This window comes from Solea solea, chromosome 19, assembly GCF_958295425.1.
Source record: "Solea solea chromosome 19, fSolSol10.1, whole genome shotgun sequence".
Lineage (NCBI taxonomy): Eukaryota > Metazoa > Chordata > Actinopteri > Pleuronectiformes > Soleidae > Solea > Solea solea.
Window position 1 is genome coordinate 4,879,989 of NC_081152.1, and position 10,163 is coordinate 4,890,151.

The 10,163-nt window shown below is 39.4% G+C and overlaps 2 long non-coding RNA genes across 5 annotated transcripts; both read left to right on the top strand.

Annotated features, from left to right (window-relative positions):
- The first annotated feature begins 347 nt into the window (after nucleotides 1-347).
- Nucleotides 348-7,751, top strand: LOC131445880 (uncharacterized). Of its 4 annotated transcripts, none has more exons than XR_009233859.1 (14): nucleotides 348-657; nucleotides 1,056-1,126; nucleotides 1,384-4,158; nucleotides 4,253-4,319; nucleotides 4,400-4,508; nucleotides 4,610-5,261; nucleotides 5,346-5,458; nucleotides 5,526-5,644; nucleotides 6,058-6,188; nucleotides 6,261-6,396; nucleotides 6,482-6,605; nucleotides 6,690-7,294; nucleotides 7,377-7,554; nucleotides 7,637-7,751. It is a non-coding gene; the product is annotated as an uncharacterized LOC131445880 (long non-coding RNA). The 4 variants fall into 4 exon arrangements; XR_009233858.1 differs by having other exon boundaries at nucleotides 5,541-5,644; XR_009233861.1 differs by having other exon boundaries at nucleotides 5,541-5,644; nucleotides 6,058-6,162.
- Nucleotides 7,752-7,849: 98 nt separating this feature from the next.
- Nucleotides 7,850-9,993, top strand: LOC131446501 (uncharacterized). The gene is made up of 6 exons (XR_009233931.1): nucleotides 7,850-8,027; nucleotides 8,106-8,293; nucleotides 8,383-8,534; nucleotides 8,612-8,738; nucleotides 8,879-9,059; nucleotides 9,140-9,993. It is a non-coding gene; the product is annotated as an uncharacterized LOC131446501 (long non-coding RNA).
- Nucleotides 9,994-10,163: the final 170 nt, after the last annotated feature.

Sequence of the window (10,163 nt, forward strand, 5' to 3'; positions counted from 1 at the left end):
ATAATTAGCACAAATAATACTACGTATTAATAATCTGTCTCTACATGTTAATTTCCGGGACCATAATAAAAGCGTCAGAACGTTAAAATAGAAAAACCCTTAATCGTACTGTTAGCATATTGTTAGCAGTGAGCTAACTGGGATCGAATAATGGCCACAATGTTACACATTATAACATTTCCACTGACGTCAAAAATGCAGGAAAAAAAATTAAGGTCATTAATATGACACAGTTTATAACATCAACACCCTGTGAATATGATGAGAAAACAGCATATTGTTAGCCTAATTAGCTAAAATGAGCTATCATTAGCCACGTGCACCGGAAGTCATCTGATTACCAGGTGTATATCAGCTGTGCACCTGTGGCCTCCTGTCTTTCGCGCTCCTCTTCAGTCAGCAGCTGTGTTTGGTGTAGCCAGATCTCCCGGGAACAGAAGAGGCAAAGAGCAACGCGCAATCGAAAAGCTAAAAAAAGAAAGAAAGAAAAGCTTTTACATTCATTCAGACACCAAACTTTTCGCGCAGGAGGAAGGATTTCGTAGCCCGGAAGTGCCAATTAACGGTGTATCTTCACCGCGCACCATGAGTCATCGCGTTCAAACTGATGTGCGGGAGATCAGAAATCGGATTCTGATTCAAGACGCCTTCAGAAAGGTCAGTGATTACTGAAACATTAACTAAACTTGAGTCTAATACACAGTCGGATGTGTATGTTAGTCCTGGTTGCTCTAACAAACGGAAAGTCTGTGTATATTTGTAATGGACTGCGTTGCATTTAATGGCATGCACCTGCAGGTCCGTGAACGCGTCTTAAATGTGGGCTTTCTCAATCTTATTAATTACAATTCAGCAGATGAAACGATTCACTTTTGGCTTCAGAATTAGGTTATTTTTGAAGCTTTTCACATTTTTTACAACCAGCTAAATAGGACTTTCTGAATTCCCATCACTCACACACGTGCACACAATACAAACATTAGTTTTCGTATAGGAGTGAGAATATATTGGTGATTTAATGTATCACTGATTCAAACCTTATTTTCTTTTAACAGACATCATCGCCCTGCTCCAAGACCAAGTGGTGTTTGTTTGGCTGAAAGAACCCAAACAACACCAAGAAGAAGTGAGTGACAGTTAAATACACAATTTAACACCACATGTTTTTAAAGCTTAGAATGATGCAAAACTCAACACTATATTTTGTTTTGGCAAATAGAAAACAAACCCAGTGAGGTTTTTTGTAAAAGATTTCAATTTTGTCTATTTTAACATAGTTAAATCTGAATTTAACTGTTTTTGTTAACTGAAAACATCTGGGGAGAGAAAAACATATTATAAATGACATCATATGATTGACTGGTAACTTTTTTCTCTTTTCAGTTTGATCATCATGAAGATCGTCAAATAGTAGGACGTCGTTTTTATTCCGGGTGGTCGCTGTGCCCCCACTACACTCACTCTTCGCTTGGCGGCCGTGCCTTTTTACGTGCATCTGTCATGGCCGCCGTGCCATATGGCAGCTGTGCCTTTACATGTACCTGTCATGGCCGCCGTGCCTTGAAACTTCTTCAGCACACATTTCACATACATATTAGTACCTTACTTGAGGTAGGCCTGGCCTGTACAAAATGGCTGCTGTTGCAAGAAACAATGACCAGTTTTTCTTATATTCTATAAAATATTCCAACTTTTTAGGTGTATCAACGAAAGGGAAGCATCGTTTTATATTACTTTTTTCAGGATGCATCTGCACAGCTCAAATATTTTGAGAATAGTAGCTCATAGCATAGTAGTAACTAATAGTCATTCATCCAATTTTAACCTTACGCCGAGCATTAATTTCATCGCGGACTGCCATCCAACATTTTGAATTTCCTCATTTGACGCATCATCGAGCATTTATTTCATCGTGGACTGCCATCCAGCATTTTGAATTTCCTCATTTGACTGACATATCTTCGCATTTATTTCATCGTGGACTGCCATCCAGCATTTTGAATTTCCTCATTTGACTGACATATCTTCGCATTTATTTCATCGTGGACTGCCATCCAGCATTTTGAATTTCCTGACTTTACATTTTTTGGAATGCTCCACATCGGGTCCCGCTGACGTACTGGAAATGTGAGTACCATGTCCAATTACGTACTTAATTCTTTAAGTTTGTGGTTTTGCAAGGATACTGTGTTTTAACTGCAATTTTTTTTTTATATTTCAGCTTGTCCATCCATGAGGACCGCCCACTTCATCCAACATTTTTTCATAAGAAAAACAAATGCTTTATTTAATTTGCTTGTCCAACATTTCTCCTGGTGAATCTTGAGGAAAAATTAATGATAAGGAACTGTCCTTCAATCTAAAATACAGCATATATTTTCACATTTAACTTTGGACTATGTATGTAAAATGGAGGCTGTATGAGTCACTGAAAATCCAGTTTAATTTATTGGATTGTATTTAACCTGTGCTAACAAAGTGGGCATAAAGGCAATAAATAGTTCTAAATATGCCCTAGCAATTGACACATTTAATGACCACAATATTAGATTAAGTTCCTCACTATGCTGGACATTTGTACAGGTAATCAATTAATGCATGTTCCATGATTGCTGTTTTTGGCATTGCTCTGTTTGCATCTCTCTCTGTCTGTCTCTCTTCTGTCTGGGGGCTAGAGTTAGGGTTGGGTATCATGCAGCCTAAATAGACTAAATTTTGATAATTGGGCTTCTGCTAGCTGGGGGAAATTACTTCCCTTTTTATGTTAGAGCAGCTTTAGGTTAACATGATTTAGCTTAATCATGCGCCCCCAAAATGACAACCTTGATAAAAGTGGTTTTCCATGTCATAGATATTTATTTCCCTAACCATTAATTACTCCGGCTTGGATTGTTTTGTAGCTCTTTGAAATAAATCAGTGGCTGTTAATAAAACATACTAGAACTCAAATTACTTTTATTAGAATTAAATTAGGTGGGATTGATTAATTTTAACTAGTAATTAGTGACTCAATTGATTATTCAGCCCATGGCAAGTTTCACCACACAGATTTTGTAATGCATAATGAAAGTTTAAGTTTAGACTACCTTGTCTTGCTCTGCCAGATTTAATTCCAACTGGATACTCAAGTTAGTTGCGACATACTTCTTTTGCGTATCGTGTTGGGAGGCCTCCCAGCAGGGGAATTATATTCCCACCCCTGCAGACCGCGTCATTAGAGTTGCGTTCATTATTTACCACGGCATCCGTGCTGCATGTCAGTTTCAGGACATGCGAGGGTCAGTTGTGTGCGAGACAGAAGCTTGGGTTCTCTGGTAGGATGCAAATCTGGCAGAGCGACAACTATGGTAATTAAATGGTAACAATTATCACACCTAATGTTTTTTTGCTTTATTTTCAGAATTACTGTTGAAGCAGTCATGACAATTGATAGTTCTAAATTACAGGATAAACAAATAGTTTAACTTGACATACTATGTTACATTGTACTATGGTGTGAATTTCAGATCTTATTCATTTACATTGTCTCGAGGCAGAAACTAAATAAAAATAGGGCACTTGGCCTTTTGTTGAGCAAAATCAAAAAAAAAAAGAAAGATGAGAAGCTCACTTCAGGGCATTTTCTCCAGTATTGTCAGGGAAGCCCTCACCCAATTTAAATATTTAACAGTGATAGTAATAGAGCTAAAAAGGTTGGTATTAACCTAGAGACCCATTAATTAACAATCCCTTTATATTATACTTAAACACACTCAATACACAAATGAGCACCTTTTTTGTAGATTTTGAGAATTTGTATTTGCGGTGTTCATCCTTTATCAGAATGAGGCTGTAGAATCAGGAGAAGTCAGCGGGAGGGATGATTTTTAGGATGGACCTGGCCTGGATACACACCAAGGCAGCTGTGGTAAGATTATACCTTGCACACTTGGAACAGGTGAGTTACTGATGCAATTCTGAATTTATTTTTTTTGGAATAGGAATACAATTGAACTATCTAATTGTATCTTTTTGCTTCACAAGGTGCAGAATGAGAGCCAAGTGGTGATGGAGGCCAGGACACCATGACCCAAAGATGCATCTTGGACAGCTGTGAAGGAGCCCCGGCAACCTGCACCAAATCATACATGATGCGTCTTTGCCATGAGATGTCTTCATGTATGCTCAGTCGGATATATTCTTTACTTTAATGCTTCAGTTTGATGCCTGATTGCATCATAAGGAGATTTATTTATTTTACTCTTGTGTTTAGATGTTTAACCTGGAATCACCTTGACCCTGCTACAAGATGAGGTCAACCACCATGCCCCCAGTTTCCAGTCAGTGTCCTGCACTCAACCCAGGCTGAATTCTAATCAAAGTTGCATATAAAAAATGTTTTGTTTGTTCTTGTGTTCAGATGATAACCCTGGATAGAATGCTGTATATCTGCAAGCCACGAAACGAGGTCAACCACCATGCCCCCAGTTTCCAGTGGATGAATGGGCTCAGACTGAATTCGAATCAAGGTTGCACATAACACTCTTGCACACTTGGAACAGGCGAGTGAAAAGATCACCCCTGCAGAATGTGATAAAATGGAAATATAATTTTGCTTAAATGTGTGCAGAATGGAAAAGCCAATACGCTGATGGATGACACAGTTTGGGATTTGTGTGGGTCCTGATGTCATGATGCCTCCAAACAAGATATGGTCACCACAGTTAAACCATCGTCGAAACAGACAACTTAAAATCCTTGACCCCTACTTTGCCCATTTTCTTAAACATCCTTGTTTACAAGTCACTGTCTCCAAATCATGCAAGAGATCTTAAGTTCTCTTGCATGACCCTATAGATTTGTAATTTAACCAAAGTTTCCATAGTTAACTAAATATAGACCTCAGTTTGGAGTCAATGAGCTGGGTTTCCTTAACACTACAGAGAACGAGGTCAGAGTCGACTCATCACATGGTAAGGCTTTAGTCCTTCCCCTTCTTCTCTGTGTGTGACGGAAATCTGACTAAGGACCCGTACTGACCTGTGTGCTGTGGTTGTGCAGTTTCCAAAACTAGACAAGGATCCATCTAGTTTTGTGAATCAGTTCAACATGGCATCAATAATCATCCTCCCTCTTCATCAGCAATTGCTGATGAGCTTTTTTTTTTGGTCATGTATAGCAACATGACTACTCGTAAACACAGCATGTCTTAAGCATTTGAGCAATTTGGAGTCGAGCTTTTAAAGTTGTCCGTTTTAATCAGTGGCCATGGGACATTTCAGGTATACTTTTTCAATTATTTAACTTCTTTTGTCCTTTTGTTTTATACTTGTGTTTATTTGATTTCCAATGTTGAACTTTTATAGACTTAATCACCAACCCTGAGCACATTGCAGGGGATGATGTGTTGTAATGGGCCCAGGCTGAAATTATATCCAGGCCACTGGGGTAAAACTCTCTGCCGAGCACACTTGAACAGGTGAGTTGCTAGTGTACGCTTGAACATTTGATTTGTAAGAAGAATGCAAAGTAAAATCTGAATGTAGTTTTTGATTGAGTAGGTGCATAAGCCAAATGGTGATGGAGCAGGTTCAGTTTCCTGTGCAACTGGGGAACTGATGTGGGACTCTGACCAGCTGTGACATGTACCAAGGGATGGATTCAGGTATGTTGTATCAAATATTGTCCACTTCTCTTTAATCAATGGTTGCTGATAGATAGATAGATAGATAGATAGATATCTTCAGATGTACAACCTCAAAGATTGGTGTCCTTATCTCTCCAAGCACTGCTCAGGGTTTTTACCTTCATGACCTTGTTGTGACTGCTACATCTCTACAAACAAGATAAAGTAAATGAGGTAGTTGACCACTGTTCTACAAATTTTCCAGTGGACAATATTCAGCAATGGGTTCATTGAGCCCATGATGCCATCAAGTCACTGTGATAATGCTCTGCCTTTGTCTTGAGCAGGAGAGTGACTGGTGCAATTTTGAATATTGTTTTTTTTTTTTTTTGAAGGGAATACAATTGAAATATCTAATTGTATCTATATATTTTGTTTGTGCTTCCTTTTAGGACGCCATGACCCAACGATTTTGCGTCTTGGACAGCTGTGAAGGAAGCGGGCAACCTGCACCAAACCATACACGATGCTTCTTCTTTGCCATGAGATGTCTTCATGTATGCGCAGTCGGATAAGTTCTTCTGTAAGTTAATACTTCTGTTTGATCCTTGGTTGCTTCATAAGGTTATATTTATATATTCATCTTGTGTTTTAGATGTTGCATTGACCCTGCTACAAGATGAGGTCAACCACCGTGCCCCCAGTTTCCCGTGGATGATGTCCGCTACTCGACTCAAGCTGAATTCTAATCAAGGTTGCTAATAATGCTCTACATTGCCCACTTGGAACAGGTGAGAGAATGGATCACCCCTGAAGGATTTTTAACCCTAAGTTGAATTAAATGGAAATGTCATAGTTCTGCTTGTATGTTTGCAGAATTTTGGGACATTTATGTACGACATTGTGACGTGGAGACATTGTATCCTGGACAGCTGTGAAGGAGACGGGGAAACCTGTACCAAACCTTACTTGATGTCTCATTGTCATGATGCATCTTCAGGTATGTATTTTTCAGATATTGTCCACTTCTGTGTACTCGTTTTATGTATGGTTTTTCTTTGTTCTCAAATTTCCGACCCTTTAGGACCTGAGCTCAGGGCCCAGAATTCATGACACCTCCAAACAAGATATGGTCACCACAGTTGAACCATTGTCGAAACAGACAACTTAAAATCCTTGACTCCTACTTTGCCCATTTTCTTAAACATCATTGTTTACAAGTCACTGTCTCCAAATCATGCAAGAGATCTTAAGTTCTCTTGCATGACCCGATAGATTTGTAATTTAACCATAATTAAATAAATATAGACTTCAGTTTGGAGCCGATGAGCTGGGTTTCCTTAACACTACAGAGAACGAGGTTAGAGTCGACTCATCACATGGTAAGGCTTTAGTCCTTCCCCTTCTTCTCTGTGTGACGGAAATCTGACTAAGGACCCGTACTGACCTGTGTGCTGTGGTTGTGCAGTTTCCAAAACTAGACAAGGATCCATCTAGTTTTGTGAATCAGTTCAACATGGTATGCAATAATCATTCTCACTCTTGACAAATCAGCAATTGCTGATTTTTTTTGGTCATGTATAACAACATGACTACTTGTAATCATGGCATGTGTTAAGCATTTGAGCAAGTTGGAGTCAAACTTTTAAAATTGTCTGTTTTTAATCAGTGATCATGGGAAATCTTCAGGTATGCTTTTTCAAATATTGAACTTCTTTCGTCCTTTTGTTTTATGCTTGTGTTTATTTTCAAATGTTGAACCTTTTTATAGACTTAATCACCAACCCTGAGCACATTGCCTTGACATCACAACTGCATGTCTGTAAACCACAAGACGTCATCAACCACCCACTTCCGAGTTTGCAGGGGATGATGCGTAGTAATGGGCCCAGGCTGAAATCATATCCAGACCAGTGGGGTAAAACACTCTGCCGAGCACACTTGAACAGGTGAGTTACTTGTGTACCCCTGACCATTTGATTTATAAGATGAATACAAAGTGAAATCTAAATCTAGTTTTTGCTTGAGTAGGTGCATAAGCCAAATGGTGATGAAGCAGGTTCAGTTTCCTGTGCAACTGGGAAACTGATGTGGGTGACATGAACTAAAATGTCCTTGATGCCTCTTTACTAATGGATGGATTCAGGCATGTCCTATGAAATCTATTGTCCACTATTCTTTAATCCATGGTTCCTTTATGTTATAAGTTTCTACTATATTTTCAGATACACAGTCTCAAAGGCCTGTGTCCTAAACTCACCAAGCCCTGCTCAGTGGTTTCAACTTGATGACCGCTTATCAATATAATGGCAAGATGTAGTCATCAACACTGTTCTACAAGATTTCCAGTGGACGATATTCGGCAATGAGCCTGTGATACCATCAAGTCATTGGTAGTACTCTGCCTTGGTCTTTTGAACAGGTGAGCTATTAGTGTATGCTTGAGGATATGTTGATTATAATTGGAATACACTGAAAATGCCTTATTTTGCTTGAATAGATCAGAATACGTGAGCCAAACTGATCAACATGGCAGGTTCAGTTGTCTGTGTCACTTGGAGAACAGTGTAGGACCTCATGGACTAAAGAGGTGTCATCCTGGACAGCTGTCATGAGAGTTTGTTAGCCAACCTGTATCAAACCACACTGGATAATGATGATGCCTCTTTTGCCATGGCATGTCTTCACGTATGTCGTTGTCACCTTTTGGTCACTTCGGTTAAATTGTGGGTTGCAATATAAAGGTATTGAGTTTTTTTTTTTTTCTCCATTTTCAGAGTTTCACCCTCTGACCTCGATCACCAAACCCTGCTCACTGTCAAGAAATGGTCAACCACCTTATTGTGCAAGCTATCCAGGATATTATCCAGTGATGAACCTTACCTGGATTCATATCCAGGCTGCTGCGGACACATTCTACCTTGAACAGGTGAGCCCCTAGTGCACCTCGGTTGGTCTGATAAATTGTAAGATGAATACAAAGGTATGCATGTTTTGCTTAATTAGTTGCAGAATTGAAAAGCCAGGTTTCTGTGGGATGCGGACTTTGTGTCCTGGACAGCTGTGGTTATGGGAGCAGCCAACGTGAACCGAAATCTCCTTGAAGTTGCCTCTTGACTAATGGATGGATCAGGTATGAACTTTCAGATAATTCTCCACTTCTCTTTAAACTGTGATTGCGTTTAGAGGAGTATTGCACCTGGTGAGCTATTGTGCAGCCGTCAGGTGTAAGAGGGAATGCAATGAAAATGTCATTTGACCTTTTGATAATAGGTGTGCAATGCACAAGCCACATGGTGATGGACAACGTGGTTTCTAGGGTTTCCGTGCCACCAGGATATGGATGAAGAATGGAATGACTGAGATGTTGCATCCTGGACAGCAGCGATGGAGGTGGTCAGCCTGTGCCAAACCGTTCATGACGTGATGCCTCATCGCTATGGGATGTCCACACGTATGTCCTGTCTGATATATTCTCCACTTCTGATTAATCTGTGGTTGCTTAATGTAATGATAGCTTTACTTTGTTTACAGACATTCAGCCTGAAGAACCTGTGACCTGACCTCATGTTGGAATGACATGTCACTGAACGACACAAAATGTTAAATACCATTATATGATTACTTGAAACACCTTAAGGCCTGAGACTCATCCAAACCAGTGCATCCCATCTAACAGATTAGCAACTATACAGTACACCACTCTGTCAGCTGTTGGCCCATTAGACCATTGGCAAAGCAGACAACTTGAAATGGTTGATCCTAATTTTCCCAAACTCTTCAATATGACTTTTTACATGTCTAAAACATGCTGGAGATCTTCTCTCCTGCGTGGCCCTCGGACTTAGTTAAATCACTTCAGTTTGGAGTCCATGAGCAGATTTCCTTAACACAACAGAGAACAAGGTCAGAGTCGACTCATCACATGGTAAGGCTTTAGTCCTTCCCCTTCTTCTCTGTGTGTAAGGGAAATCTGACCATGGACCCTTACTGGTTTGTGTGCTGTGGTTGTGCAGTTTCCAAAACTAGACAAGGATCCATCTAGTTTTGTGAATCAGTTCACCATGGTATGCAATTATTATCCTAAATCAGCATTTGCTGATGAGGCTTTTTTTTTTGGTCATGTATAGCAACATGACTACTTGTAGATTGTGTTTGAAGCGTTTTGTCAAATTGGGATTAAGCATTTAAAATTGTCAGCTTCATCTCTGGTCCAATTACAACAGCAGATGGTGCAACATGTGAAAACACACACACACTTATAACGGCGAACCCAAAAATAATACACTACTGCAAACCAATATCTGGTCTTTGACCCCACATCTGCAAACTTGTTTTAAATGCATGATACTATTTTGTGATAAAATAAATCATTTATTTTTTACATATGTCTCTTGTTGGCTTGTTGGCTTACGTTGTGTTTCATTTGCCATGTTTAAAGAATCAATTCCTTAGATATCTTAAGTTTGTTTACATATTTTATCTTTTTTTTCACTTGGAATAACATGGTTTTATTCAGCAACTGAAACTGTTTGTCTCCCATTGTGATCCACAGGGT